Here is a 27,272-nt window from a genome sequence, read left to right on the forward strand (position 1 = left end):
CTCCATTCTTCTCTTTTTGGCCGTGCTTCCTGGCTTCCAGGATCTTAGTTCCCCCACCAGGGATTGAACCCAGGCCCCCTGCAGTGGAAGCACAGAGTCCTAACCACTAGACCGCCAGGGAAGTCCCTTCATTCTCCTGAAAGAGGTTCTCATTGGCCAAATCCAACTGGACGCCAAAGGGCTAGAGAGACTGCAACCTAGTCCAGGACTCAGATATTGGGTAGGGAGGGCAGTGGGTTCCAGGGGCAGGGGTAGGGGCAAATAGTATATCCAGCACAAGCAAGCTCTACTGGCTCTTATCAGAGGAAATTATTCTAGGAGTAAGTTTCCTAGTCCATCTTCATCCATTCTGTTTAAGGAAAGAAGTACCTGGGAGGTAGGCTCTTTTAGAGTGGTTTTCAGACTTTCAGTTATCCCAGAACAAACCACCAGCCTGGGGAAGTGTTGAGCTGGCCTGATTCAAAGTGCAGAGGGCCCTAGAAGCCAGTCCCAAGGTCAGCCCAGACCATCAGGACATCCTTTGGGCTGTCTGCTGACTGTGTAAGCCTTGGGGATCCAGGGGTTCAGGCAGTACAGTCGCTAAGCCAAAGGCCCCTCTGTGCCTGAGATCAAGAAAAAACGGAGATACCTGATGGTTCTCTGCCTCCCCCCCGCAAAAGAGAGATCCTGAGGCGGGGAACACCAGCAGGAGATTGGAGCATACCCTAGGATATTTGAGAATTTGACCATTCTTGAGAAAAAAAGGAACAAATCCACACACACACAAAATCAATAAAAGCCAAATCCTTAATTATGCTCCACCCCAAGGTAGATAAGAGTCATGTACAGGTTTAAGAGATTCAAATTCATTGTCATTTCAGAAATGTACAGTATTGATAAAGTTTGATTGAACAGAACAGGAAAAATCTTTATTGCTTCTCTTTTTTTCTGTTATCATTTCAATACTGTCAGCTTTCAAATAAAGAATATGTTGAAAAATATCTTAGAAATTTTTAAATTTTAAAAGTCGTGGGCTTCCCTGGTGGCGCAGTGGTTGAGAGTCCACCTGCCGATGCAGGTGACACGGGTTCATGCCCCGGTCTGGGAAGATCCCACATGCCGCGGAGCGGCTGGGCCCGTGATCCATGGCCGCTGAGCCTGCGCATCCGGAGCCTGTGCTCCACAACGGAGGGACCACAACAGTGAGAGGCCTGCGTACGGCAAAAAAAAAAAAAAAAAAAAAATTGAAAGTCGTGTGTGTGGATCCTTTCAGAAATTAAATAAAATTAGAAAGACACTAAACACTGAAAGCCTTTGAGACACTCGGTATAGGATCTACTCAGTGAATTAGCTACCGCCTTGATCACTCTGGCCTGGAGCTCAGGCTCTGTGACTTCTCCCCAGGAGGGCGTTCTCAAGAATGTGAGGATTTGTCTCTGGGCTACTCTTGGTTTTTGCTGTTGTATGTAACCATGGCAGGTTGCCACATACATGATAGGTGCTGAAGTTTATGAAATGAATGAAAGAAAAGAAGGGAGGAAGTTATACAGTACATGGCCAGGCATATTTTTGAGAGAAACTTCAGGAAAAAACAGAAGCCAGGGGCTTCCCTGGTGGCGCAGTGGTTGGGAGTCCGCCTGCCGATCCAGGGGACGTGGGTTCGTGCCCCGGTCTGGGAGAATCCCGCGTGCCGCGGAGCGGCTGGGCCCGTGAGCCATGGCTGCTGGGCCTGCGCGTCCAGAGCCTGTGCTCCGCAACGGGAGAGGTCACAGCAGTGAGAGGCCCGCATACCGCAAAAAAAAAAAACAACAAAAAAAACGGAAGCCAAATTTTCTACTTACTCTAAACCCTGGGAAATGCCACAGTGACATAAATATGAACTATGATGTACAAGAGTGCAACCAGAATGAGTTGACGTGCAAGAGATGATGACTCTCAGGCCTTCCTCCCTTCAGGACTGCCTGAAGACTGGAAGGAATTACAGTATAATGACTATGGAATGCTTATTCTATTTTTGCTAACCCTTCCTTTCTAAAAAGACTCTTAACGTTCAGAGATATTTTGTAGCATCATGAAATATGAGATTTGTCTTTTGCCAAAATTTTCCAACTAATATTGGGAAAAAAAGACATGAATAAGGAAGGAGCTCTTCCCAAATAATATGACCTTCAAAATATTCCCATTAAGTAATATTATTGTCCTTAATTTACAGATAAGAAATATTCACCCAAGGTACCACATGGAAGGTACCAGATGGTGAAACTACTTTGGAACTCAGCTGGACACTAGACCTATTCCTATTTAATGGCATTAAAGCTAAAGTCAATTACATTATGGCCTGAAACTGAAAAGGGAAAAGGGGAAGGGAAAAGCTGGCTCCCAATCTCCTAGGTAAAGAACCAAAACATACATAGACACTAAAAAATGGGTCTGTTGTCTCAGGCCACTAATTTACAGGATCCACTGAAAGGAGGGAAAAGAAGAAAAATTGAAAAGCTTCCTAACGAACAGAAGTTAGAAAACTACTTGTCATAATAAAATTGTTGACCACCATCACCCCTTTTATTAGGAACACAAATAGCAAGTGAGGGACTTCCCTGACGGCACAGTGGTTAAGAATCCACCTGCCAATGCAGGGGACACGGGTTCGAGCCCTGGTCCAGGAAGATCCCACATGGCACGGAGCAACTAAGCCCATGCACCACAGCTACTGAGCCCACACACCGCAACTACTGAGCCCACGTGCTGTAACTACTGAAGCCAGCGTGCCTAGAGACCGTGCTCTGCAACAAGAGAAGCCCCCGCAATGAGAAGCCCGCACTCCGCAACGGAGAGTAGCCCCCGCTCGCCACAACTAGAGAAAGCCCACGCAGCAACGAAGACCCAACGCAGCCAAAAAAATTTTTTAAAAAGTAAACCTGATCATTAAAAAAAGCATGTGACTTAGTTCCCTTTCTGACTAATATGGCTCTATTGTACTACATGCTTAGCTAAACTATAACATCTAAGTGTATTTTTGTTTAAAATTTGAATTTTAAAGGCCGAAAGTTTGTGCCCTTATTTTAGTGAATTATTTTGCTGTTACCAATTAGATGCTTTGTGACAAGGAACATGAGAGCTGTTTAAAAGAGACCTGTAGGGCTTCCCTGGTGGTGCAGTGGTTGACAGTCTGCCTGCCAGTGCAGGGGACACAGGTTCGTTCCCCGGTCTGGGAAGATCCCACATGCTGTGGAGCAGCTGGGCCCGTGAGCCATGGCCACTGAGCCTGCGCGTCCGGAGCCTGTGCTCCGCAACAGGAGAGGCCACAACAGTGAGAGGCCCGTGTTCCGCAAAAAAAAAAAAAAAAAAGAGAGAGAGACCTGTACCGGCAGAATAATTGCAGTCCTGAATAGGGCAGGCAATTAAATACAGACTGCAGCCCTGCATCTTGGGGTATTTTGAGGCATCTGATGGCATTGCACCTGGTTCCTGGGATTCGCATGTTGAAAGCCTTTAAGGCTTTCTTTTTAAATATGTATTTAAAGCCATTAATTCTCTCTTGATGAAGCAAACAAAAGAAAGAGCCTTCTACAGAATCTTGCCGCACTCCTGCTAATCCAGGAAAGCCAACTTTTTCAAGAGGGCAGCTCAGAGTCTCCGGTTCTCCTAAGACAGTTGATGCCCTGATGAAATCATTAAATCATTTCCACTGAGACAAACCATCATTAAATATATTTTATTAAAATAATGTTTTGATATTTTAAGAACATGCATGTGGTAAATAGTCAAACAGCATAAAAGAATATCCAGTGAAATGTTAGTGTCTTCCCCCAACCTGCCCCCCTCACCGGCCCTACAGTCTCCTGGTTTCCCTCCACAGAGGGAAATATTCTGCTTTAAATGTGCAAACATATTTGTAGCCTTTATATATATATATATATATATATATATATATATATATATATATATATATATATATATGTAGCCTTTATAGATATATAGATATATTTGATAACTTTATCTCTTTAATAGTCTACAAATTTTTTTTTTAATGAACGTGAAGACAATTAGATTTTTAGGGCTGTACTTTGAAGGAAATAAATAGAGAGAGATGAGAGAGAAACCGGGGATGAGAGAAGGAGCCTGATTTAGATGGGGTCGCCAGAGAAGACCTTTCAAAGAAGGTGACATTTGAGTTGACCGTGAGACAGAGACAGACAGCAAAGTGAGTCAGGGTGGAGAGTGTTCCCCTGGAAGGTATCTCCACAGTTAGAAAAATCAAGGAGAAGTGAAAGGACTTGGTGTTGGAGGAACAATATATCAGTGTGATGGGAGAGGGGGACAGTGGTAGTCATGAGAAACAGGTAGTCTTCTCCACCAGTATAAAGAGTTTGGATTTTATTCCAAGTGCCACTGAGGCACTGAAGAGTTTTAAAAAGGGAGGTGAAATGCGTGGTTTACATTTCTAAAAGCTTACGCTGCTAGATTGTTTCCAAAGATGGCTTCAACAATCATGCCATCCCACGTGCCCTTCTGCAAATGTGACTTTGCCACTCCCTCCTCCTATTTTTCCTCCTCTTAAATGTGGGCAGGCTCTGTGACTTGCTTTAACTAACAAAATGCAGCAGAAGTGACAGTGACACTGTGCAAAGTCTGAGATAGGGTCATAAAAGACCTTGCTACTTCCTTTTTCACTTTCTTGGTGTCTTTAGCCACCATGAAAAGAAGTCTGGGCTAGCTTACTGGAGAGGCCCCATGGCTACAGAGGCCCTGAGATGTTCCAGAGCACAGGAATACAGAGGCCCCAGAATTCCAGCCATCCATCTGAGGGGCCAGGCATGAGAGGGACAACAACTTGGATTCTCCAGCCCAAATTGCAACCACATGAGCAAGTCCAGCCCACTCTGCATGAAACACAGACTTGCTGTTACAGCTGAGCCCTGCCAGCCAACCCACAGAATCATGAACAAATAAAATAGCTGTTTTTTTTAAACCATTAAGATATGGGGTGGTTTGTTACATAGCAGCTGGTAGCTGATGAACATATTCTGGCTGATGTGGGGAAAATGGATTGTAGATTTCAGGTTGGAAGAACAGGAAATCACTTTAGTAGTCCATAAGTGAAATGAATGGAGGCAGTGGAAACTGAGAGAAGTGGATAGATGTGATATAAATTTTGGAGGTAGACTAGATCAGATTTATTGATAGCTAAATTAACATGGATGGTCAGGGAAAGGACTCGTACCAGACATTTGATTTGAGCAACTAGACGTATGGTAATGCCATTTATTAAAGTAAGTTAAGACCCAGATAGGAACAGGATTGGGGGATGGGAGGTGAATCAAGGTCCTTGATTTCTAACATTCTAGTTACTGTATATGGCCACAAGGCAAACTACTTTAATCCTGTGATTTTGGCTGTTTCTTAGATATCTATCATGTTGTCTTTGGTATAAATAATGAATTTTTCCAACTACAAGTCATGAATGAACTGAAGATGACACTTGTAAAAGTTCCAAACTAGTGAGATGGAATTGTTACATATGGACTTCCATAAAAAGTTAACTTTTTATTCATATGGATTTTTAAAGACAAGCTTCTGACATAAATGGTGCCGTAACATGAGAGCAGAAATGTCTTGACTGTAGAGTCGGCCAAACAGAGGTACTAACAGCTCCACATCTGTAGATCAGTTTGGACTTGGCAACCCCTGCCTTGGCTGGGAGGGTTACACTAACTTCAGTGATACAAAAAAGCAGATTCTCCAAGACAAATGACCTTATTAAAAATCCACAAGGGCTTCCCTGGTGGCGCAGTGGTTGAGAGTCCGCCTGCCGATGCAGGGGACACGGGTTCGTGCTCCGGTCTGGGAAGATCCCACATGCCGGGAAGCAGCTAGGCCCGTGAGCCATGGCCGCTGAGCCTGCGCGTCCGGATACTGTGCTCCGCAACGGGAGAGGCCACAGCAGTAAGAGGCCCGCGTACCGCAAAAAAAAAAAAAAAAAAAAAAATCCACAAGAATGAGAGAGTTCTCAAGATGGTAGAGTAGGAAGGCCCTGAGCTCACCTGCTCTCACGGGCACACCAAAATTACAACTATTCACAGAGATACTGTTGCTGAGAAAGACCAGAACCTACCAGAAAAGACCTTCTATAACTAAAGATATAAAGAAGGAACCACACAAGACAGGTAGGAGGAGAGGAGTTGCGGCACAGTCAGGACCCATATCCCTGGGTGGGCAACCCGCAAACGGAAGAATCATTACAATTGCAGAGGTTCTCCTCGAGGAGTGAGGGGTATGAACCCCACATCAGGCTCCCCAGCCCAAGAGTCCTGCACGGGGAAGTTGAGCCCCCAGAAAGTCTGGCTTTGAAGGCCAGGGGTGCTTACTTTAAAAAAAATTTCTTTTTGGGTGCACCACATGCTATGTGGGATCTTAGTTCCCCGACCAGGGATTGAACCCGTGCCCCCTGCATTGGAAGTGCAGAGTCTTAACCACTGAACTGCCAGGGAAGTCCCCAGTGGTGCTTACTTTCGGGAAACCCAGAGGGCTGTGGGAAATAGAGACTCCACTCTCAAAGGGCGCACATAAAATCTCACCTGCTCTGGGACCCAGGGCAGAAGCAGTAATCTGAAAGGAGCTTGGGTCAGACCCACCTGCTGATCTTGGAGAGTCTCCCAGAGAGGCAGGAGGCAATTGGAGCTCACCCTGGAAACACAGACACTGGCGGCAGCCATTTTTAGGAGCTCCTTCTACCACATGGATGCCGGTGCTAGCAAAAAATTTTGGAATCCTCCCTCTAGTTTATTAGCCTTGGGACCCAGCCCTACCCCCATCCACTAGACTGTAGGCACCAGTATTGGGATGCCTTAGGCCCAGCAACTACCTGGGTAGGGAGACAGCCCCACCTACCAGCAGGCAGGCTTCCTTAAGAGCCCCTGAGCCCACAGCTGCCCTTAGACATGGCCGTGTCCAACAGAGGACCCAGGACTTGGCCCTACCCACCAGGGCACAGGCACTAGGCCTGGGACTCTCAGGGCCCTGCAGCCAGAGATTCCGAGACCCAGCTTCCCCCACTGGTGGACAGACACAAGCCCCAGGACCACCAGAGCCCTGTAACTTGCCATGGCAGGACGCAGCCAACCCACCAGCAGGACAACACCAGCCCTAGGACCTGTTAGGCCCCAGCTCAGCCTACCAGCAGTCCGACACCAGCTCTGGGACCCCTGAACCCTGCAGGTAGAGACCCCAGGACCTGGCTCTGCCCACCAGTGGGCTGGCACTAGTCCCAGGACCCAGCTTCACCCACCAGTAGGTGAGAACCAGCCCTGGGATCTCCTGGACCCCAAAACCATCCACCAATGTGTGGACATCAGCCCCAGTCCCACAGTCCCACAGCCTGCCTTGTCAGGACTCAACCAACACGCCAGCAGGCCAGCACCAGCTCCAGGATACCAAGGTTCAAGCCTTGCACACCACCAGGCCAACTCCAACGCTCGCTCACCTTGGGGCCCTCAGCCAGTGGCCCTGGGACCTAGCACCACCCACCAGTGGGCTGACACCAGCTTTGGGACCCCCAGGGCCCTGCAGCCAGAATACCTGGGAACTGGTTCTGCCCAACAGTGAGCTTGCACTAGCCCTGGGGCTCCCAGGGCCCTGGGCTCACCCACCATCAGGCCAATACCAGCTCTGAGATACCTTGGACTCCTTAGCCAGCCACTCCAGGATCCAGGCCCACTTACTGGTGGGCCAGTACCAACTTTGGGAAAGCCCAGCACCTGCAGCCAGCCGTGTCAGGAACTGGCCCTACCCACCAGAAGGCCAACACTAAATCCAGAAATTTCAGCCCCACAGGCACCCACCCCAGAACCCACCAATGAGCCAGCACTAGACCCAAGACCCACTAGGGTTGCGCCGCCAGCCACCTCATGACCCAGCCCCACCAACCAGTGGCCGGCAGCCTCTGCACAAGGCAGGGCCTGGCAACCAAGCAGACTGAGGCCCAGCCACGCCTACCAGACGGCCCATAGTAATCAGCTCGCCACAACAGAAGGACGCATGTTGCCCACATGGGGGCATCCCTAGAGCATATAGCTCTGGTGGCCAGAGGGGAGTGCACTGCCAGGGCGCATAGGACATCTCCTCAAAAGGCCAATTCTCCAAGGTCAGGAAACAAAATCAACCTAGCAGATACATAGAAATAAAAAGAGCAAACTAGGAAAAATGAGATAACAGAGGAACGTGTTCCAAATGAAGGAATAGGCTAAAACCCCAGGAGGAGAACTAAGTGAAGTGGAAATGGGCAATCTACCTGAGAAAGAGTTCAAGGTAATGATGATAAAGATGATCAAAGAACTTGGGAGGAGAATGGATGAACGGAGTGAGAAGTTAGAAATTTCTTAACAAAGAGTTAGAAAATATAAAGAAGAACCAAACAGAGACAAAATATACAATAACTGAAATGAAAAATACATTAGAAGGAATCAACAGTAGTTTAGATGATACAGAGGAACAGATCAGTGAGCTGGAAGATAGAGTAATGGAAATCATTGAAGCCGAACAGAAAAAAGAAAAAAGAATAAAAAGAAATGAAGACAACTTAAGAGACTTCTGGGACAATATCAAGTGTACTAACATTCGCATTACAGGGGTCCCAGAAGGAGGAGAGAGAGGGAAAGGAGGGAGAACATATTTGAATACAAAGAACTAAAAACTTCCCTAACCTGGGAAGGGAGATAGACATCCAAGTCCAGGAATAACAGAGAGTTCCAAACAGGATCAACCCAGAGACAAACACTATATATCACTTATATGTGGAATCTGAAAAAACAAAACAAGCAAACAAATGAAACAAGCAAACAAATAAAACAAATGAATATAACAAAACAGAAAAAGACTCACAGATATAGAGAACAAACTAGTGGTTACCGGTGGGGAAAGGAAAGGGGGGAGGGGCAAGTAGAGGTAGGGGATTAAGAGGTACAAACTACTATGTATAAAATAAATAAGCTACAAGGATATACTGTATGGCACAGGGAACACAGCCAATATTTTATAATAACTTTAAATGGAGTATGATCTATAAAAATTTTGAATCACTATGTTGTATGCCTGAAACTAATATAATATTATAAATCAGCTATACCTCAATAAAGAATACTTAAAACCATAAGAAAAATCTACAAGAATGAAATCTGGGAACTGTCACTTATACATACCACTTAATGTTACCTAAAAACATGGCAGATGCTCTCAGTCAGCTACTTACCATCCATCCCCAAACCTCTTCTCTTCTCCTGTTTCCCAAACTAGCAATGGGGAAAGTACTCAAACTCTGAGACTCCTTCACGTCTTGTCAGTAAGAAGATAGGGGGAATCCTGCTGGGGAACTTCTAGGAAAGGGTTTGCTTCCTAATAAAAGATGTCAGGGTATCAGAAGAGCCCCCTGACCCCCCTTCCTCACCCTTTCCTGCTCTGAACACAGTTGTGTGAGAACATGGTACTTGGAGTTAGGAAAGCCATCTTGCAGCCTTGAGGTAACAGGCCTTAAGATTAAAGCCTGTCCTGGAAATGGCAGAATAGAAAGAAGGAAGACGCTGGATGACCTTGCTGAACTACTGTGCTCAAACCTGTAAAAGCCTACCCCCAAACTTCTTATTTCCTGAGAAAATTAAAAGTCCATTTCTCAAGTCAGTGCTGCCCTACCTTGACCAGTCATGGCACACATATTTATACGGCACACTGACCTAAACGGACAGGCTGCTTGCAGCCAGAGGTGACTGGCCCAGAGACTTTGGCCGCCTCAGGCCCTGCCCAGCTGTCCCAGAGGCTGAGGGGATCAATAACTTGGCCATATCAGTAACCCATTTATGGCACACAAGTAGTGGTGGCAAACCAGTTGGGAAGTTCTACTTAAACCACTGAAGGTGGGGTTTTCTGAACTTTGCAGTAAAACGTATCCTAGCTGATACAACATATAACCTTTATAAGTGGACGGAGGGAAGGAGGGATGGATGGATGAAACGGGATCATATACCTATCGGTGAATTCAGAAGTTATGTCATATTCAGAGGATCCTAGGAAAGGTGTCTCAGGATATATCAGGAGATAATCACAGCTTCATTAGAAAGGGAACTTGGTTTTGCTTCTCTCTGTACTTCTCACTTCCTTCTTCTCTCTCTGCATGAAAACTGGCTTTCTGTGCTTCCCCCACCAGATGGCAGGAGATGGCTGCTCCACCTTTCCAGGCCCAGTGATAGTGGGCTCAGTTTCCGGAACTAGGCTACCTGGGTAGCCTAACTAGCTGTGTGACCTAGACCAAGAAACTTAACCTCTCTGTGCCTTGATTTCCTCATCTCTCAACTGTTTATAATGTTATATACCTCAATAGGGTTGTAGAAAGAATTAAATCCATTAAACTATGTAAAATCATTTTTCAAGGTGAGCACAATATAAGTTTTAGCTATTATTATTTTTGATTCCTAGGCAAGAAAATCTGATTAGTTGAGTTTAGGCCAGTAATCCATTCCTAATGCCCCAATCATATTTTACATAAGACCATATACTGCTACTCCTTTAGCACATGTACCTCAGCTATTATTTAATATTTGATTGAGGACTGTATTCACCACTAGACTCTAGGACCATTGCTTGCGCTCATTGTTTTGTTCTCAGTGCCTAACACGGTGGTCAGAGCCTCTCTGAAGCACAATTCTAGGGCGCACCATTTACGTTGTATTTTATGAGCAATATGGCAGCTTGACGGTGGTCCAGTGCCAATAAGTATGCTGAATTAATGGCCCAGTCCACTATGGCTGGGGGTGCAGCTTGTGGCTGCAAAGGTCTATCCTCATGAGTGGGGAGACAGCTCTGAACAAAAGGGGGAAAAGCTGAATAGAAACTTCCAAATATATCTACCATGTGCCTCATGTGGCCAGGCACAGGGAATACAAAGTCAAACAAAGTCAGGCAGAGATTGCTGGTGTCATAATCCCCCCACCACTTTGTCCTTAGTTTGATATCCTTAACTGTTCTTGAGTATCAACATACTCGAGGAAGGAAGCCCAGGCTCAGTGGGGTTGAATCATGATTGGTTTACACTGGGTATGATAACCAGCCCCTCACCTTTGTGACCCAGTTGTGATCAATGACATGAAAGGAAAAATAGATTTAAGGGGCAGCTGTGAAGAATTTGTTCTCAAATTAAAATAAACACAGTGAGAAGGCCTGCCCCTTTCTCCTGCCTAGATGTCAAGCCAAAGACAAAAGCCAGTACTGAGGTGGTACGGTAGAATAATAGAGCCTAGACCCAGATATTTTTATTATATAGTTTTTTATGTGTTTAAACCACTCTAGTCAAGCACACTCTTTCCAGCAGCCAAACACATTTGAACTGATAAACATGGCCCCTTTATCTTTATAACTGAAAGTGAGTGAGGGAGACAGATCAGATAATCAGTAGCTCAAGATCAGGAACTGAGAAGGTGGCCCACTACCATCACTCCTATTCCACAGTGTACTGTAAGTCTTTGATTGCATAATAAGATAGGAAAAAAGACAGGGTTTCCCTGGTGGTGCAGTGGTTGAGAGTCTGCCTGCTGATGCAGGGGACACGGGTTCGTGCCCCGGTCCGGGAAGATCTCACATGCCGCGGAGCGGCTGGGCCCGTGAGCCATGGCCGCTGAGCCTGCGCATCCGGAGCCTGTGCTCCGCAACGGGAGAGGCCACAACAGTGAGAGGCCCGCGTACCGCAAAAAAAAAAAAAGATGAACAATCATACCTATAATTGGAGAAATACAGGGCTTCCCTGGTGGCGCAGTGGTTGAGAGTCCGCCTGCCAATGCAGGGGATCGTGCCCCGGTTCAGGAAGATCCCACATGCCGCGGAGCGGCTGGGCCCGTGAGCCATGGCCACTGAGCCTGTGCGTCAGAAGCCTGTGCTCCGCAATGGGAGAGGCCACAACAGTGAGAGGCCCGCATACCGCAAAAAAAAAAAAAGACAGAGGAACTGAATAGTCGAATCTCAGAAACAGAATGCTAAGTGAAAAAAGCAAGTTGCATAGGAATCATGCAGAATGTTTCCACTTACAGAAAAGTTCAAAACCAGGCAAAACTGAACAATACAGTATTTAGGGCTACATATGTTTGTGATGAGAATTATTATTTTTTTAATTATTTTATTTTATTTATTTATTTTATTTTTGGCTGCGTTGGGTCTTCATTGCTGCGTGCGGGCTTTTTCTCTGGTTGTGGCGAGCAGGGGCTACTCTTCCTTATGGTGCACGGGCTTCTCATTGTGGTGGCTTCTCTTGTTGCGGAGCACGGCCTCTAGGCATGCGGACTTCAGTAGTTGTGGCTCGTGGGCTCTAGAGTGCAGGCTCAGTAGTTGTGGTGCACGGGCTTAGTTGCTCCACAGCATGTGGGATCTTCTCGGACCAGGGCTCGAACCCGTGTCTCCTGCACTGGCAGGCGGATTCTTCACCACTGCACCACCAGGGAAGCCCTCGATAGGAGAATTATTAACATAAAATTACGGACTGTGGTTTCCTCTGGAGGACAAGGAGGGTATGATCACGGAGGAGCACATGTAAGGTTTCGTGAGTGGAAGACTTAGCAAGGGATGGAAGTCAGAATGGTGGGCTGAAGGACCAACTGCAGCTAATGTCGCAAAAGACAGCTAGTGCAGTCAACTCGTTAAAGAAATGTTGCTGGAAATAGGAGCAGATTATATTCTCATAGAACAGTGAAAGCTGTCATTGGTAGAGTAGAACTTTTTTCTCATGAGGCAGAAGGAGAAAGTAGTGGGGTGGATGTATGAGGCTGGCTGTGATGGAGCTGGACAGAGAGGCAGAACAGAACTGCAGGCTGGGAGCCTCCCTCATATACAGGGAGCTTTAGGATTCTCCTTTCATTAGGTGTCCAAACACTGTGTGCCCACTTGGAGACAAGCAAGCGTGATCTCCAAGCAGCTCACCCACTGACTGCTTTGGCTCTCATGAGGCCCCTCTGCCAGGAATTGCCATTAACTAATGTCCGGGAACAACTGCAGACCCGTCAGTTCCCAGGAGCATTCACATGTCATACAGGCTGGCTTCTGTTCCTTTCAGCAGGATTAATGTGCAATTGCTCTGACTGCCCATGAATGTAACTTCAAACTCCATCTCATCTCGACCTTGTGGTGATGTCATAAAAGCTTCCCGGAGGAATGCAGCACTCTAGCTTTAGTTGTTTATTCAAGGGACTATAGCTAGGAAAAGTCTTTAATCTGGAAAAGTATAAGAAGGAAATGATCAGGTTGAAAGGTAATGGGTGCTTACCTTGACCTTGGGGGTTCACCTAGAACTCAGCAGTGACCTGCCTGGAGAGAAATCCAGAGCTGATGAGCACGGAAAGAAAATGTGTTCTAACAGCTTTAGATGGGGAGCGACAGGGATGGGGGCAAATCTGAAGAAAGCCAAAGGATACTCAGAAGAGAGGTTTCACACTCTGCCACGTAAAACCCTAGCTATGCCTTTGGGGTTGGGGGAAGTTCAGAAGTAGTGGATGAAAATCAAGCACTTACCCTTTCCTGGTATGCATAGGGCTGTTTGGATTTCTCCTGCTTAATGTTCCCTGAAGGAGAGAGGGAGACAAATATCTTAAGAAAAAGTAGGAGATCATCATGTTTCTTTTTCCCTGGAAACCAGGCCTATTTCAGAGGGGATAAGAAAAATCCGGTTCAAAATAAGCTCAGGGAAGACCGAAACTCCATTCTAGGTTTCCCCACCTCCCTCTCCAGCTCTCTGTGTTCAGAGAGCAGATACCTGTCGCGCTTCTTCAAAAGGTTGAATGAGGTCCTACTCATACATTCATTCAACAATAACTTACTGAGTGTTCGCTATGTTCAGGGAACTCTTCTAGATACTGAAGTAGTGACTGTGAAAAACAGACAAAACCAGACCGAGTTAATGGTATGTAAAGTGTGATTTGAATATAGGAGGCAGGAACGTTCAATGCTTTTGCCCGTTTCGTATGGGATGCTTCCGACAAGCTATTAGCAGACAAGCTTTTTGGAATAAAGGCTTCCTTTCTTTTCTCCAGCTTTCTAATGAGCCTGGATCATTCATCATTGTTGTTCAGCTTCTGAGACATCCCGGTTAAGTGAACTACGAACATATTGAAATACACACTTGGCCACAGGTTGAGGGATGGTTTCTCCACCCGAATCCCCTCTCCCTCCTACAAACCTCCTGGCAACCCCTGCCAGGAAAACCTCACCCAACTGCATCCGCCGCTCCTCTCCCTCTTTATAAGGATGGCTCTCAGGAGGGCGCGGAAGCGGCAGCGGCCCAGCAGGGAGCTGGCTGCAGGCCAAGGCCAGCCCGAGGGCCCTGGAGGCCCCATCTCCCCTCGGGCCGCTGCCGTGCCCTGACCGGCCGCTGCGGGGCGCTGCGGCCCCAGCCTAGGAGCGCGGGCGCGGCGGGGCGGGGCGGGGCGCGGCGGGGCGGGGCGGGGCGCGGCGGGGCGGGGCGCGGCGCCGAGCGGGCGGCGGGCGCGGCGGCTCGGCCACAGGTAACCTGCGGGAGCGGGGAGCGCAGACCGGCGAGCGGCGGCAGGAGGCGGCGGCGCTGGGCGGCGCCGAGGCCCAGGGCCCGCCGGAGCCAGCGGGAGCCCGTGCCCATCGTCTCCCCTCGCCCCCCACGCTGTCGCCGGCGTCGGTCCCAGCGGCGCGGAGAGAAAGGTACCGTGTGCTCTCGCCGGGTCCCTTCGAGACCCCTCTTCATCCCAGGATAGGCGTCCCCTACTCTCGGGGGGTTTCTCATCCCGGGAGGACCGTGTCGCGGGTGGGAGCGCCCCCAGGTCGCTGTCTGTTTGGGGAGGAGTCCCAGACAGAGCGCGTTGCCCCTTTTTCTGCGGCCTCTGGGGAAGCCGGCGTGGGAGGGGGGGTCCTTCCTGGGGCACCTCCCTTGTCTCTTTCCTTCAGTTGCTTCCCTAGAATATAGAACTTTGGTGGGAGGAGGCAGAGAACTTTCTCGTCTTTGCTCGTCCCCCTCCTCTTTCTCCAGTGAGCTCTAAGAGTTTGTAGAAAGTGGGGGGCGGGGCGGGGGTCCCAGACCGGGTGCGGAGGCCGGCCGTCTTCGGGCGTAAGGGAGGGTCCCGTCTGGTGGCCAGCGTCCCCCGCCGTCCCTGGGCCTGCGGGCCGGCCTCCGAGTGACCGGGCTCGGCTCGGACGCGACAGCAGCCTGACCCCTTCCCTCACCCCTTCGAGGACCACAGAGGGCTGCAGGCGCCGGACCGTGGGGCTGCCCTACCCCGGGGAGGTCCGCTCTGGCTGGACTTAAGCTCTGTAAAGAGTTAGAAAGTGGCATCTCCCCGGGCTCAAGGGAGCGAGCACATTGTTTGGTTTGAGTTCAGACATCAGCTCCCGGACACTTGTCTTGGAAATTTCGGTGTGGTGCTTCCGGTAGATTTGAGGGGCGGGAGGGGAAGTGGAGTCTTATTTGTGACCCTAGAGGAGCGTCCGTTTCCTAGAGCGGGTCAAGAATGTTTTCCCGGGGCTTACCTGGTGGCGCAGTAGTTAAGAATCCACCTGCCAATGCAGGGGACACGGGTTCGAGCCCTGCTCCAGGAAGATCCCAGATGTCGCAGAGCAACTAAGCCCGTGTGCCACAACTACTGAGCCTGCGCTCTAGAGCCCGTGAGCCACAACTACCGAAGCCTGCGTGCTCCGCAACAAGAGAAGCCACCGCGGTGAGAAGTCTGCACGCTGGAAAGAAGAGCAGCCCCTGCTCGCTGCAACTAGAGAAAGCCTGCGTGCAGCAACGAAGACACAACATAGACCAAAAAGAAAAAAAAAAAAAAAGAATGTTTTCCCTAAAGCATGGTGAGATGGTTTAAGTGGTGGTTGAGAGATCCCCTTTGGGGTCATGAGATTGAGTCTTGATGCCACTTGTTAGGTGTGTGACATCGGAAGACCCACTTCTTTAAACCTCAGTTTTTAGAATTGTAAACTAGGTGTATGACACATAGCCTGGGGGTACGGTTGTAGAAATTAAGTGAAATGATGCAAGTGAAAAGCTCGGCAGAGCGCTCTTGAAGGTTGGGCATCCTTTTTGTGAGTCTGTTGGATGGTGATATTCATTCACATTGAGCTAATGTCTGTTAGGCCAATGGAAGTGGGAAGCACTTGGGCAGTGACACAAACACCCCTGGGTCCACGGTGGTCCCACAGTGTACTGATGGTCTCTGACGTAGTTTCCCATCCTTAAAACGGCAATAGCAGCCTGTTGTTCTGCTGTAGTAGGTGCTGGACTATACATATTTAGCTTTCCTCATCCCTAGCAGGTGCTTAGTATCTGGTAAATGAAGAATTTTTTTTTGACTAGGGATATAAATTAAAATTGGAAGAGTTTTCTGCTCTCTAGGTCCTAAATGAGATGGGGAGAGTGGAAGAAGGGTGTAAAGGAGTAAGAGCCCAGAAAACAACTGGTTGCATGTTGTTGGGAGGTATAAACCAAGGGTGATAACAAAATGCTAATTTGTTGACTCCTTGTTCGGTGGTGGCACCAAAAATTAACCTTAGCTTCCCACTCAAACTCATCAGCCTCTCCAGAGCCCCTCCAGGTAAGCATATAATCCAAGTAAAAGCAGACGGCTTGTGATCCAACTCTGCTTAGAGACGAAGTACTCTTTCAACTCCCAAGGCCCTCGCATATTGAAATTCTGGTGCTGCCACTGTGGCCTATATCATACATTCAGAAAGTATCAAACGGAGAGGTGCAAATTAAAGAAGAAGAACACAAGGCACACCCGGGTACCCATCACCCAGCTGAAGAACCAGGGCATCCTCAGAACCTTGCAGGCCCGAGCACTCCTCCCTGTGGCATTCCACTTACTTCTCTCTCTCTCCCCAAGGAACTGATAGTCTGGATTTTGTGTTTATTTTCCCCTTGCTTTTCACCTTAATATCTTACATGAAAAACTCTGTGGAAGGGAAGTTTCCAAACAAGCCTTTCCACAATAACCTGGAGCATTCCTGTAGAACGTAAAAGCAGGATATTGAGAGTAAGATGCAAACCACAGAAAGCTGAAAGTATCAAAGTGCTGGGACGGGCAGGCTGGCTGTCAGGGTCTGCCCCCAGTTTCCTTTGGCACAGGTTCTGTGGGTGTGTTCTGTCTGTGTCGGGGAGGGCCAGTCTCTTTCAACATAGCTTGGAGGCTATAATTTTGAAAGCTTTGCTTGAGTCTCTAAGAAGTGGAAAAACAGTAATTAGTGTGCATGTGTTTTAGAAGTGTTTAAAAAAAATACCAGTTTTCCAGGGGACATTGTATGGGATTTGAAGGATTAAGCCTGCTGAGAGTGACCTTTAAAAACGGTTTTAACCTAAATTCTTCTTTTTCTGGTTATGATATTTGTGTTAGGGACCTTAAGTTATTCCTTTGGGCTGAATCACAGGTCTCCTCTGTGAATCTTACACATTCTGACATTTCTTGGTTAAGGCAAAGATTCCTAAACTTGGTTCATGGCCCCCTTAGTATCTAAGTAATTTTTTCAGTGTCCCTAGATTTAGGTAGTTAGTAGTAGTTAGGTTGAAATAACGTAATAAGTATTTATATCCTAACAACATACAAAAGCTGTTTGAAAAAAAAAGAATGCACATAAACTGAGAGAAAAAAATTTATATCATTCTTAAATAACCACAGCTACAAAGAGGATGTGTGTGTGTGTGTGCTGCACACACGAACTTTGGGATCAGATTGGATCCCAATCTCATTTCCTGTCCCACGTTAATTTTTCTGCAGCACTTGCTTTTTATCACAGCAACCACTGAAAACCCAAGCTTTGCAGAGATAAATGATGTCATTGATAGGAATGTAATGGGATCTGATGTTGAAGCTGTGGACTCCTCCAGTCTGTAAGTTCAGTGTCCAGCACATTGAGTACACTGTGTTTCCCTTGAAATTTTCAAAAATCCTACGTTTCCCCTGTGCATTTTCTACAGCTCCTGAGCGCCTTGGCGCACAGTTGGGGAATTGTTGGTCTAAGGTAAAACCCCCTTCCCAAGGGAGATCAGTTACTAAGGAAGGTGTCTGCCTGAAGTAGCCCCAGGTTAAGCTTCTGGGTACAGTGGGCTACATCTGGGTTTTCTCCTCTGCGTAAAATGGAGTGGCTAGAGCCTTCCTCATAAGGGTCATTCAGAGGATTAAACTAGATAACGTATGTAAAACCATCTACCAAAGCCCTGGAATATAATGGAGTCTCAAGAAATGGTAGCTGTTTTAATGATTGTTAAATAGTACTAAATGAATGTCCAGTAATAGGTGTATGTCATTGCCCCTATTTAAGAATAGCCAGTGCTTGAAATCTCAACCTTAGCAAATAAACTATGAGGTAATTAGTTCACATTATAGGATGATTTATCATTTTCAAACAGAAAACTCTGGTGTACCATTGTGACACTTTGATTTTTCAGACCATCCTTGGAATACTCATTTTCATTTGCCACCATGTGCCCTGGTTTGGGGAGGAGGTCATAACTGATTGGATTGAGCCTGAACTTTGTCATAAGACAAAGTCTTGGGAAGTTTGGATGTAGGTTACAGGCCAAGAAATGTTTCAAGTAGGATTTAATATATACTTTTGGCACAGAGAGCAGATAATCTTTTCAGATTAAACAGTTTTTATTAAATTGTAGAGCATCCCATGATAATTCCTATCAATAAGTGGTACTTGTTAATCCTCCAAGGAAAGGTTGACTTGGATAGCGATGTCACAGATGGCTGTCACGGTGCCTTTTAGGTAACATAGACCTTTCCTCCCTTGTCCTATTCCTTGCCCAGATCCCAAGCGTAAGCTAGGACCAGGTGATATTTTAACAATTTGTGAGAATACACTCAATAGTGATGTTTCCCTAGCCTAGTTGTAGATTCTTATTGTTGCTTTCTTCAGTCAGTTATCATTGGGAAGCCTATACAGAACCATAGGCGATGCTTCCAGATTGACATAAAATTTTTTCTGTTTGTTTTGGTTTATAATGTTGAGGGTTTTCTTCTCCCTCTATAAAATTTGGATATATGTTTGTGTGTGAGAAAGTATTTGATTCTTCTGAACTGATAATTCCATTTTTTCCATTTCACGCCCATCTATAAATTATCAGCATTATTTTTACTTAACATATTGCTCCTTTCTTAAAAAATAAGAATTTCATATCTTGCCTTGGGTTAAGCTGATTATATTTAACACTCAACATCTTCTTTTTCTAAAGTACAGCTGACTTAACAATATTATATTAGTTTCAGGTATACAACATGGTAATTCAGTATTTTTATAGATAATACTCAACGCCTTATGGTTTTAGGGTATAAAGTAGAAAACTGCATTGTAGATAATAAAATGTGGATTAGAATGAATTGCTTTCTACTTTTTGTCTGCAACTCTTAATTAAAAGAAAATTGAGAGTCAAAGTTTGAGCATCCGTTTAACTATTAGAATCTGATATTAGGCACAAAGTGCTTTGCAAAATGCTTGACTCTTTTTCTTAAAGGCTGTAATCCATTTTTAGTTATTATAAAATATTGGCTATATTCTCTATGTTGTACAATATGTTCTTGTAGCTTATTTTATACCTAATAGTTTGTATCTCTTAGTCCCCTACTGCTATACTGCCCCTCCTCCCTCCCTCTTCCCACTGGTAACCATTAGTTTGTTCTCTGTATCTGTGAGTCTTCTTCTTTTTTTTGTTGTATTCACTAGTTTGTTGTATTTTTTAGATTCCACATATTAGTGATGCCATACAGTATTTGTCTTTCTCTGTCTGACTTATTTCACTTAGCATAATGCCCTCCAAGTCCATCCATGTTGCTGTAAATGGCAAAATTCATTCTTTTTTATGGCTGAATAATATTCCCATGTGTTTATGTATATATATACCACATCTTCTTTATCCATTCATCTGTTTTTATTAATACATTTATTTATTTATTTTGGACTGTGTTGGGTCTTTGTTGCTGCGTGCAGGCTTTCTCTAGTTGTGGCGAGCGGGGGCTACTCTTCATTGCAGTGCGCGGGCTTCTCATTGCGGTGGCTTCTCTTGTTGCAGAGCACGGGCTCTAGGCATGCTGGCTCAGTAGTTGTGGCACGCGGGCTCTAGAGCACAGGCTTAGTAGTTGTGGCACACGGGCTTAGTTGCTCTGTGGCATGTGGGATCTTCCTGGACAGGGCTCGAACCCGTGTCCCCTGCATTGGCAGGCGGGTTCTCAACCACTGCGCCACCAGGGAAATCCTGTCCATTCATCTGTTGATGGACACTTAGGTTGCTTCCATATCTCGGCAATTGTAAATAATGCTGCTGTGAACACAGGGGTGCATGTATCTTTTCGAGTTAGTGTTTTTGTTTTTTTCAGATATTTACCCAGGAGTGGAATTGCTGGGTCACGTGGTAGTTCTATATTTAGCTTTTTGAGAAACCTCCATATTGTCTTCCATAGTGGCTGCACCAGTTTTCATTCCCACCAACAATGCAAGAGGGTTCCTTTTTCTCCACACCCTCTCCAGCATTTGTTATTTGTGTTCTTTTTGATGATAGTCATGCTGACAGGTGTGAGGTGATGTCTCATTGTGGTTTTGATTTGCATCTCCCTGATGATTAGCAATATTGGCATCTTTTCATGTGTCTGTTGACCATCTGGGAACTGCTTGACTCTTAATATCTTCATGTAAAACTAGGAAAGGGTATGTAAGGAGGAAAAGATTTAATTTAAATTTGGGAGTTTATTGGTAGCTGAATGGACTTAATTTCATCTACATCACTGATTTGTCTTCAGTTCCAGAATGGAGATTATGGGAAATATTTCTGTCCATGATAGTAAAAAGCATTCTTTAAAAAAAGGTGGATTTGGGACTTCCCTGGTGGCGCAGTGGTTAAGAATCCACCTGGCAATGCAGGAAACATGGGTTCGAGCCCTGGGTTGGGAAGATTCCACATGCCGCGGAGCAGCTAAGCCTGTGCGCCACAACTACTGAATCCTGCGCGCCTAGAGCCCGTGCTCCGCAACAAGAGGAGCCACTGCAATGAGAAGGCCTCACACCACAACGAAGAGTAGCCCCCGCTCGCCGCAACTAGAGAAAGCCTGCATGCAGCAACAAAGACCCAACGCAGCCAAAAATTAAATAAATAAATGAATTTATAAAAAAATAAAAAAAGGTGAATTTAATGGAGATAGATATCAGCAGATAGTAACTAAGAATGGAGAGGTAGTTCGAAGTAAACTAGTATTAATAGCTAAACAGGAATCAGCAAGGCTTTTTTTTTTTTTTTTGGTTTATTTTTGTTTTTGTAAAGGACATATGCTTTGAGAAATGTTTGTAAAAGGAATAAATACAAAAGAATAAGGTCAGTTTTCCTTACAGATATTAAGTAGATAAGAGGTGAAAACAGAACTTAGTTCTTTCAAGGTTGTGACCTTTTCCACATTAGCTCTAGGAACCCTGTTCTCCATCGTCTTGTTGGGTTGGATGGAGGGGCACGTCCGGGGTCCTTGAGGGGGATGGAAGGACATTGGATGGACATTAGGAAACGTAGTGTAGTCCTGGCCACCAGCTTGCGGTGGAGCTCTAGAAAATATCTCAGAGCCTCAGTTTTCTCTTCACTAAGAGGACTAGACCAAAATATTATTTTTTAAAAGGTATGGTTTTGTGAAATCATTCATATTCACAGTGTAAAAGCAACACTCTTTTTTTCCCTCACTTCTAAAGATCGGTGCCCTTGAATCAACCTGATGGTCTGTGGGCCAAAGAGAGCTAATGAGATTGTTAACCTCATGTAACCTGATGACTTCCTTTTATTATGAACATCAATAGCTTACTGTGTAGAGTCCTTTCAGACTATGTATGCATGTATTCACATTTTAGAATATAAACCCAAAGTACCATCTTATTCTAAAACCTGATTCCAAGGTCAGAAAATTTATATTCTTTTTTCAGTAAATTAGAGTTTTCAGTTTTTAAAAATGTCAGCATTTTATTCTAACTCTAGGAAAGTCCCAGGGGAATCTGATATACTAGGAGATTGCCTCTAGGTGGTGAGTTTTAGGAGCATGGGTGTTTTTGCCTCTCTGCATCTTTATGGAAATTTTAAGTCTTCTTACAATGAACATATATTTAGTTTATAATCAGAAAAATAAATTAGTTAAAAAGTTTAAAAAATTACACAAGAAAATTCATTATTAATCAAATGTACTAAAAAAATACTTTGTTCCCGTAATAGAACTATTTAGATCTTCGAGTAACTAAAATATTTGCTTAATGAGAGGTGAAAATGTAATGACATGAGATTGGACCTATTTTTTAAAAAAATTTATTTATTTTTTATTTATTTATATTTGGCTGTGTTGGGTCTTTGTTGCTGCGCACGGGCTTCCTCTAGTTGCGGCGAGCGGGGACTACTCTTCGTTGCAGTGTGTGAGCTTCTCATTGCGGTGGCTTCTCTTGTCACGGAGCATGGGCTCTAGGCACGCAGGCTTCAGTAGTTGTAGCACGCGGGCTCAGTAGTTATGGCTCGCAGGCTCTAGAGTGCAGGCTCAGTAGTTGTGGCGCGTGGGCTTAGTTGCTCCGTGGCATGTGGGATCTTCCCGGACCAGGGCTTGAACATGTGTCCCCTGCACTGGCAGGCAGATTCTTAACCACTGCGCTGCCAGGGAAGCCTGAGATGAACCTATTTTATTATAGTTAGATGGTAGTGATTTGAATTTATTATTGAGGATGAAAATAAATCATGAACAATTTGACTTGGAAATTTTCAGTTCAGATTTTTCACAAAAATAAAAGTTATTTCTCTTTCTTTGGAAGGGATAACATGTCTTATGCCAGTTTTTTGTTTTTAAATTAATTAAGTTATTTTTGGCTGCGTTGGGTCTTCGTTGTGGTGTGCGGGCTTCTCATTGCAGTGGCTTCTCTTGTTGCGGAGCATGGGGTCTAGGCGCGTGGGCTTCAGTAGTTGTGGCATGCGGGCTCAGTAGTTGTGGCTTGCAGGCTCTAGAGCGCAGGCTCAGTAGTTGTGGCACACTGGCTTAGTTGTTCCACAGAATGTGGGATCTTCCCAGACCAGGGCTCGAACCCATGTCCCCTGCATTGGCAGGTGGATTCTTTACCACTGCACCACCAGGGAAGTCCCTAGTGTTAGTTTTTAAACTTACTTTCTATCTAGAAAATACCAAGTGAACTGTAAGTCTCAGCTGAAATTCTGAATTTGACCCAATTTAGGTAGAATGTCGAGATGCACTATATAATGTTTTATATTATGCCATATGTAGTATAAAATATTCAAGTACCAAAGAGCAGACTTGTTTTTTTTTTTTTTGCGGTACACGGGCCTCTCACTGTTGTGGAGCGCAGGCTCCGGACGTGCAGGTTCAGCGGCCATGGCTCACTGGCCTAGACGCTCCGCGGCATGTAGGATCTTCCCAGACTGGGGCACGAACCCGTGTCCCCTGCATCGGCAGGCGGATTCTCAACCACTGCACCACCGGGGAAGACCTGGTTGTAACATTTTTGACGGTTTACTTAACCTCATTATGCCTCAGTTTCCTAGTCTGTAAAATGGGGATTTGAAACAGTTTTGTACTCTGACTATGGTGGTAGTTACATGAATCCATGAATGTGATAAAATTCATAGAACTACACACACACATACACGCACACACACGCGCGCGCACACACACGCACACACACACACAAACACTGTGAGCCCATGGAAAAAGTGAAATCCAAATAAGTTCTGTAAGTTTACTTAATAGTATTATACCAGTGCCAGTTTCCTTGTTTTGATAATTGTACTATGGTTATGTAAGATATTATCATTGAGAGATAGGGTACACAGGAACTCTCTGTATTATTTTTTTATTGTGATAAAATATACACAACATAAAATTTACCATTTCAGTAATTTTTTAAGTATGCAGTTCAGTGGCATTAATCACATTCACATTGTTTTGTAACCATCACCACTGTCAGTCTCCAGAGCTTTTTCATCATCCTAAACTGAAACTCTGTACACGTTAAACGATAACTCCCCAATCCCATCTCCCCCAGGCCCCTGGTAACCACTCTTCTACTTTCTTTCTCTGTCAGTTTGATTCTAGATGCCTCCTGTAAGTGGAATCATACAATATTTGTTCTTTTGTGACTGGCTTATTTTACTTACTCTTAATACCTTTGAGGTTCATGGACTATTTTTTGCAACTTCTATGTGAGACTAATGTTGTTTCAAAATAAAGTTTAAAAAAGTAATTAAAAAAAAAATCCCATTGATGGGGCCCCACTGCTGGACTGTACCAAGGCCTAGAGGTTAAGAGCAGTGCAGATGGCCAGAAAGGCCAAGGAGTGACATTACCTCTCTTTCCTCTTCCTCCTTATCCCCAGTCATAGGAGAAGAGATGCGAGAAAGAGCTGTGTTCTCTCTTGTATAGGGAAGAGCCTGCATTATTTATTAGTAGGTTCCTATATCAACCTGAGGAGCAGCTATGAAATCTCCTACTAAAATAGGGATTCTTTTTGTTGTTGTTGTTGTTTTGATGTTTCTGAAAACATGCTTGATTTTTAAAAAAAAATTTTATTAGAGTATAGTTGATTTACAATGTTGTGTTAGTTTCAGGTGTACAGCAAGGTGAATCAGTTATACATATACACATATCCACTCTTTTTTAGATTCTATTCCCATATAGGCCATTACAGAGTACTGAGTAGAGTTGCCTGTGCTATATAGTAGGTCCTTATTAGTTATCTATTTTATATATAGTAGTGTGTATATGTCAATTCCAATTTTCCAATCTATCCCTCCCCCCCTTACCCCCGGTAACATAAGTTTTTTTTCTTTTTTTTTAAAAGGCATTATATTATTTATTTATTTACTATTTATTTATTTATTTGACTGTGCTGGGTCTTAGTTGCGGCACACGAACTCTTAGTTGTGGCATGTGGGATATAGTTCCCTGACCAGGGATCGAACCCAGGCCCCCCTGCACTGGGAGCACGGAGTCTCAGCCACTGGACCACCAGGAAAGTCCCCATAAGTTTGCTTTCTACATCTGTAACTCTATTTCTGTTTTGTAGGTAAGTTCATTTGTACTCCTTTTTTAGATTCCACATATAATCATATAAATATGGTATTTGTCTTTCTCTGTCTGACTTACTTTGAAATAGGGATTCTTAACCTGAGGTTCATTGATGGGCTACAGATGCTTTAAGAGCTCCCAGAATTTAGGTGTAAGTATTTAAGTGAATGTTCATTTGTATATATGAGAGGGAAGACATTCCATAGCTTTTGTTATATTCTCACATGGTTCCCTAACCCAAAAATGGTTAGTAAGCAATGCAAGAAAATGTTGTTTACAGAGCTCTACCCACTGCATAACAGGCTCTTTCACTTGGGTGTCTTAGCCCCTTTCAGTTTTCTGGTATATCTTTCCCCTTACCAGCCTCCAGAGGCTTTCTTTCTGTTTAAACCTGAGAGAAGCCTGAACAATTCATTTCCCTCAGAGCCTCCCGCCATTCTCTCCTATATCCTACAAACTCCAGGATCCATTCCTCAAGGGCCAGAGGAGCCCCACAGCAAACTATCTTGGAGTCCCTAGTGGGCAGATGTGGAACTAGAGTGTGTGCAGGACTCAGCCTCACAACTGCCATTTCTGTCCCTAACCTCTTTAGGCTCCAGAAAAATAGGAAGAAAATAATACTTGAGATACAGCTCTGGAAAACTCATGAAGTGGTCCTGAATGACTGAAGTTCAGTAGATTCTGCCTTGGGGAATGCAAATTTAATTTTCAGATTGTCTTCTGGCTTACACTTTATGTTTTAAATGTATTATAAATATATCATACAACACATTCTACCTTGTGGAGTATCCAGTGATTTAGGTGAGCTATTGCAATGATGTATTGTTATAAAAGATGTTAGTATCAGAATTTATTTATAAATAGAACTCTCTAGTCATTCAGACTGGTTTTTAACTCATATGAATGGATTGCATAAATGGGAAAAACTGTAACTTTCAAGTTTTTCTTATACATGTGATTCTTCAATACTTGCATTCATCTTAGAAACCCTTCAGTAAATTATGACTTGACTCATTTATCCACCTCAAATCTCAGTAGCTTAATCCAGTAAAAGTTTATTTCCAGCTCACCTGAAGTCCAAATAGGTTATTCCTGGTTGAGCAGCTCTCCTGGTTAGCTCTTCTGCAAGTGACTCTGAGATAAAGGCTCCTTCCATCCCGTTATACCATCATTTTCAACATGTGGTTTCTCATGTCCCTACAAGGGGAAGAGAGTATGAAAAACACAACCAGATTAACTACCCTCACCAGCAAGTGAAAACATCACTTCTGCTCACATTCCATTGGCCAGAAGCAGTTCAGAGCCCCACCTCAATTTATGGGGACTGGGAAATATAGCGCCTGGCCAGACAGCTGCTTCTGAGCAATAATCATTTACTTTATTTATTTAATTTTTTATTTTTTGGCTGCACATGCAGATTCCGGGATCTTAGTTAGATCACGGATGGAACCCAGGGCCACTGAGTCCTGGTCACTGGACCACCAGGGAATTCCCAATAATCATTTACTTTAGAAGGGGAACAGAACTCTTTGGTGGATAAGTAGCCATCTTTTATATTAATATGCTAGTCTTTTAACCGGTCAGTTCAGTGTAACTGCCTTCATATTATTTATTTCTCACTTTCCAAACAGCAAGTGTTATGTCTTTGTAGTGTAAAGTGTGGATGAGACCTTCATATGGGAAACAATTTTGTCATAATTGTTGAGTAAATAAAAATGGGATTAAGCCATCTAGTTTTATACATTTATTAGGGAATGAAGTATATTTTATTTATTCAGTCACCCAACCCCCTAGAGAATTGTACATTTGAGAAAGATGGAACATTAGCAAAGAGGAAGATTAGTAAAGAACAAGAATATGCATATCTTATTGGGTTCATTCTCGTAGTAATTTAAAACTACTTCCAGGGCTTCCCTGGTGGCGCAGTGGTTGAGAGTCCGCCTGCCGATGCAGGGGACACAGGTTCGTGCCCCGGTCCGGGAAGATCCCACATGCTGCGGAGCTGCTGGGCCCGTGAGCCATGGCCGCTGAGCCTGTGCGTCCGGAGCCTGTGCTCCGCAATGGGAGAGGCCACAACAGTGAGAGGCCCGCGTACCACAAAAAAACCCAAAAAAACAAAAAAAAGAAACCCAAAAATAAACTAGTTCCAGCTGCTGGCAATAGGCAAGTATGAAAATTTTCTTCTTCTTCTTCAAAAAAAAACAAAAGCAGTCTTCACCATGGGAT

The 27,272-nt window shown here is 44.9% G+C and overlaps 1 protein-coding gene and 1 long non-coding RNA gene across 3 annotated transcripts in view; one reads left to right on the forward strand and one right to left on the reverse strand.

Moving 5' to 3' along the window:
- Positions 1 to 13,272: 13,272 nt before the first annotated feature.
- Positions 13,273 to 13,872, reverse strand: LOC307195255. The gene is made up of 3 exons (XR_013830761.1): positions 13,824 to 13,872; positions 13,519 to 13,568; positions 13,273 to 13,314 (listed from the first exon to the last, which is right to left on the reverse strand). It is a non-coding gene; the product is annotated as an uncharacterized lncRNA (long non-coding RNA).
- A 618-nt stretch (positions 13,873 to 14,490) lies between these two features.
- The window catches only part of ANKRD6 (ankyrin repeat domain 6), a 283,459-nt gene continuing 270,677 nt past the window's right edge, over positions 14,491 to 27,272 (forward strand). For both annotated transcript variants that reach the window (XM_079938871.1, XM_079938873.1), the window contains exon 1: positions 14,491 to 14,676. The gene's annotated coding sequence lies outside the window, so the exon portion shown is untranslated. The remainder of the gene's footprint in view (positions 14,677 to 27,272) is intronic.

Source organism: Stenella coeruleoalba (assembly GCF_951394435.1).
Source record: "Stenella coeruleoalba genome assembly, chromosome: 12".
In the NCBI taxonomy this organism is placed as follows: Eukaryota; Metazoa; Chordata; class Mammalia; order Artiodactyla; family Delphinidae; genus Stenella; species Stenella coeruleoalba.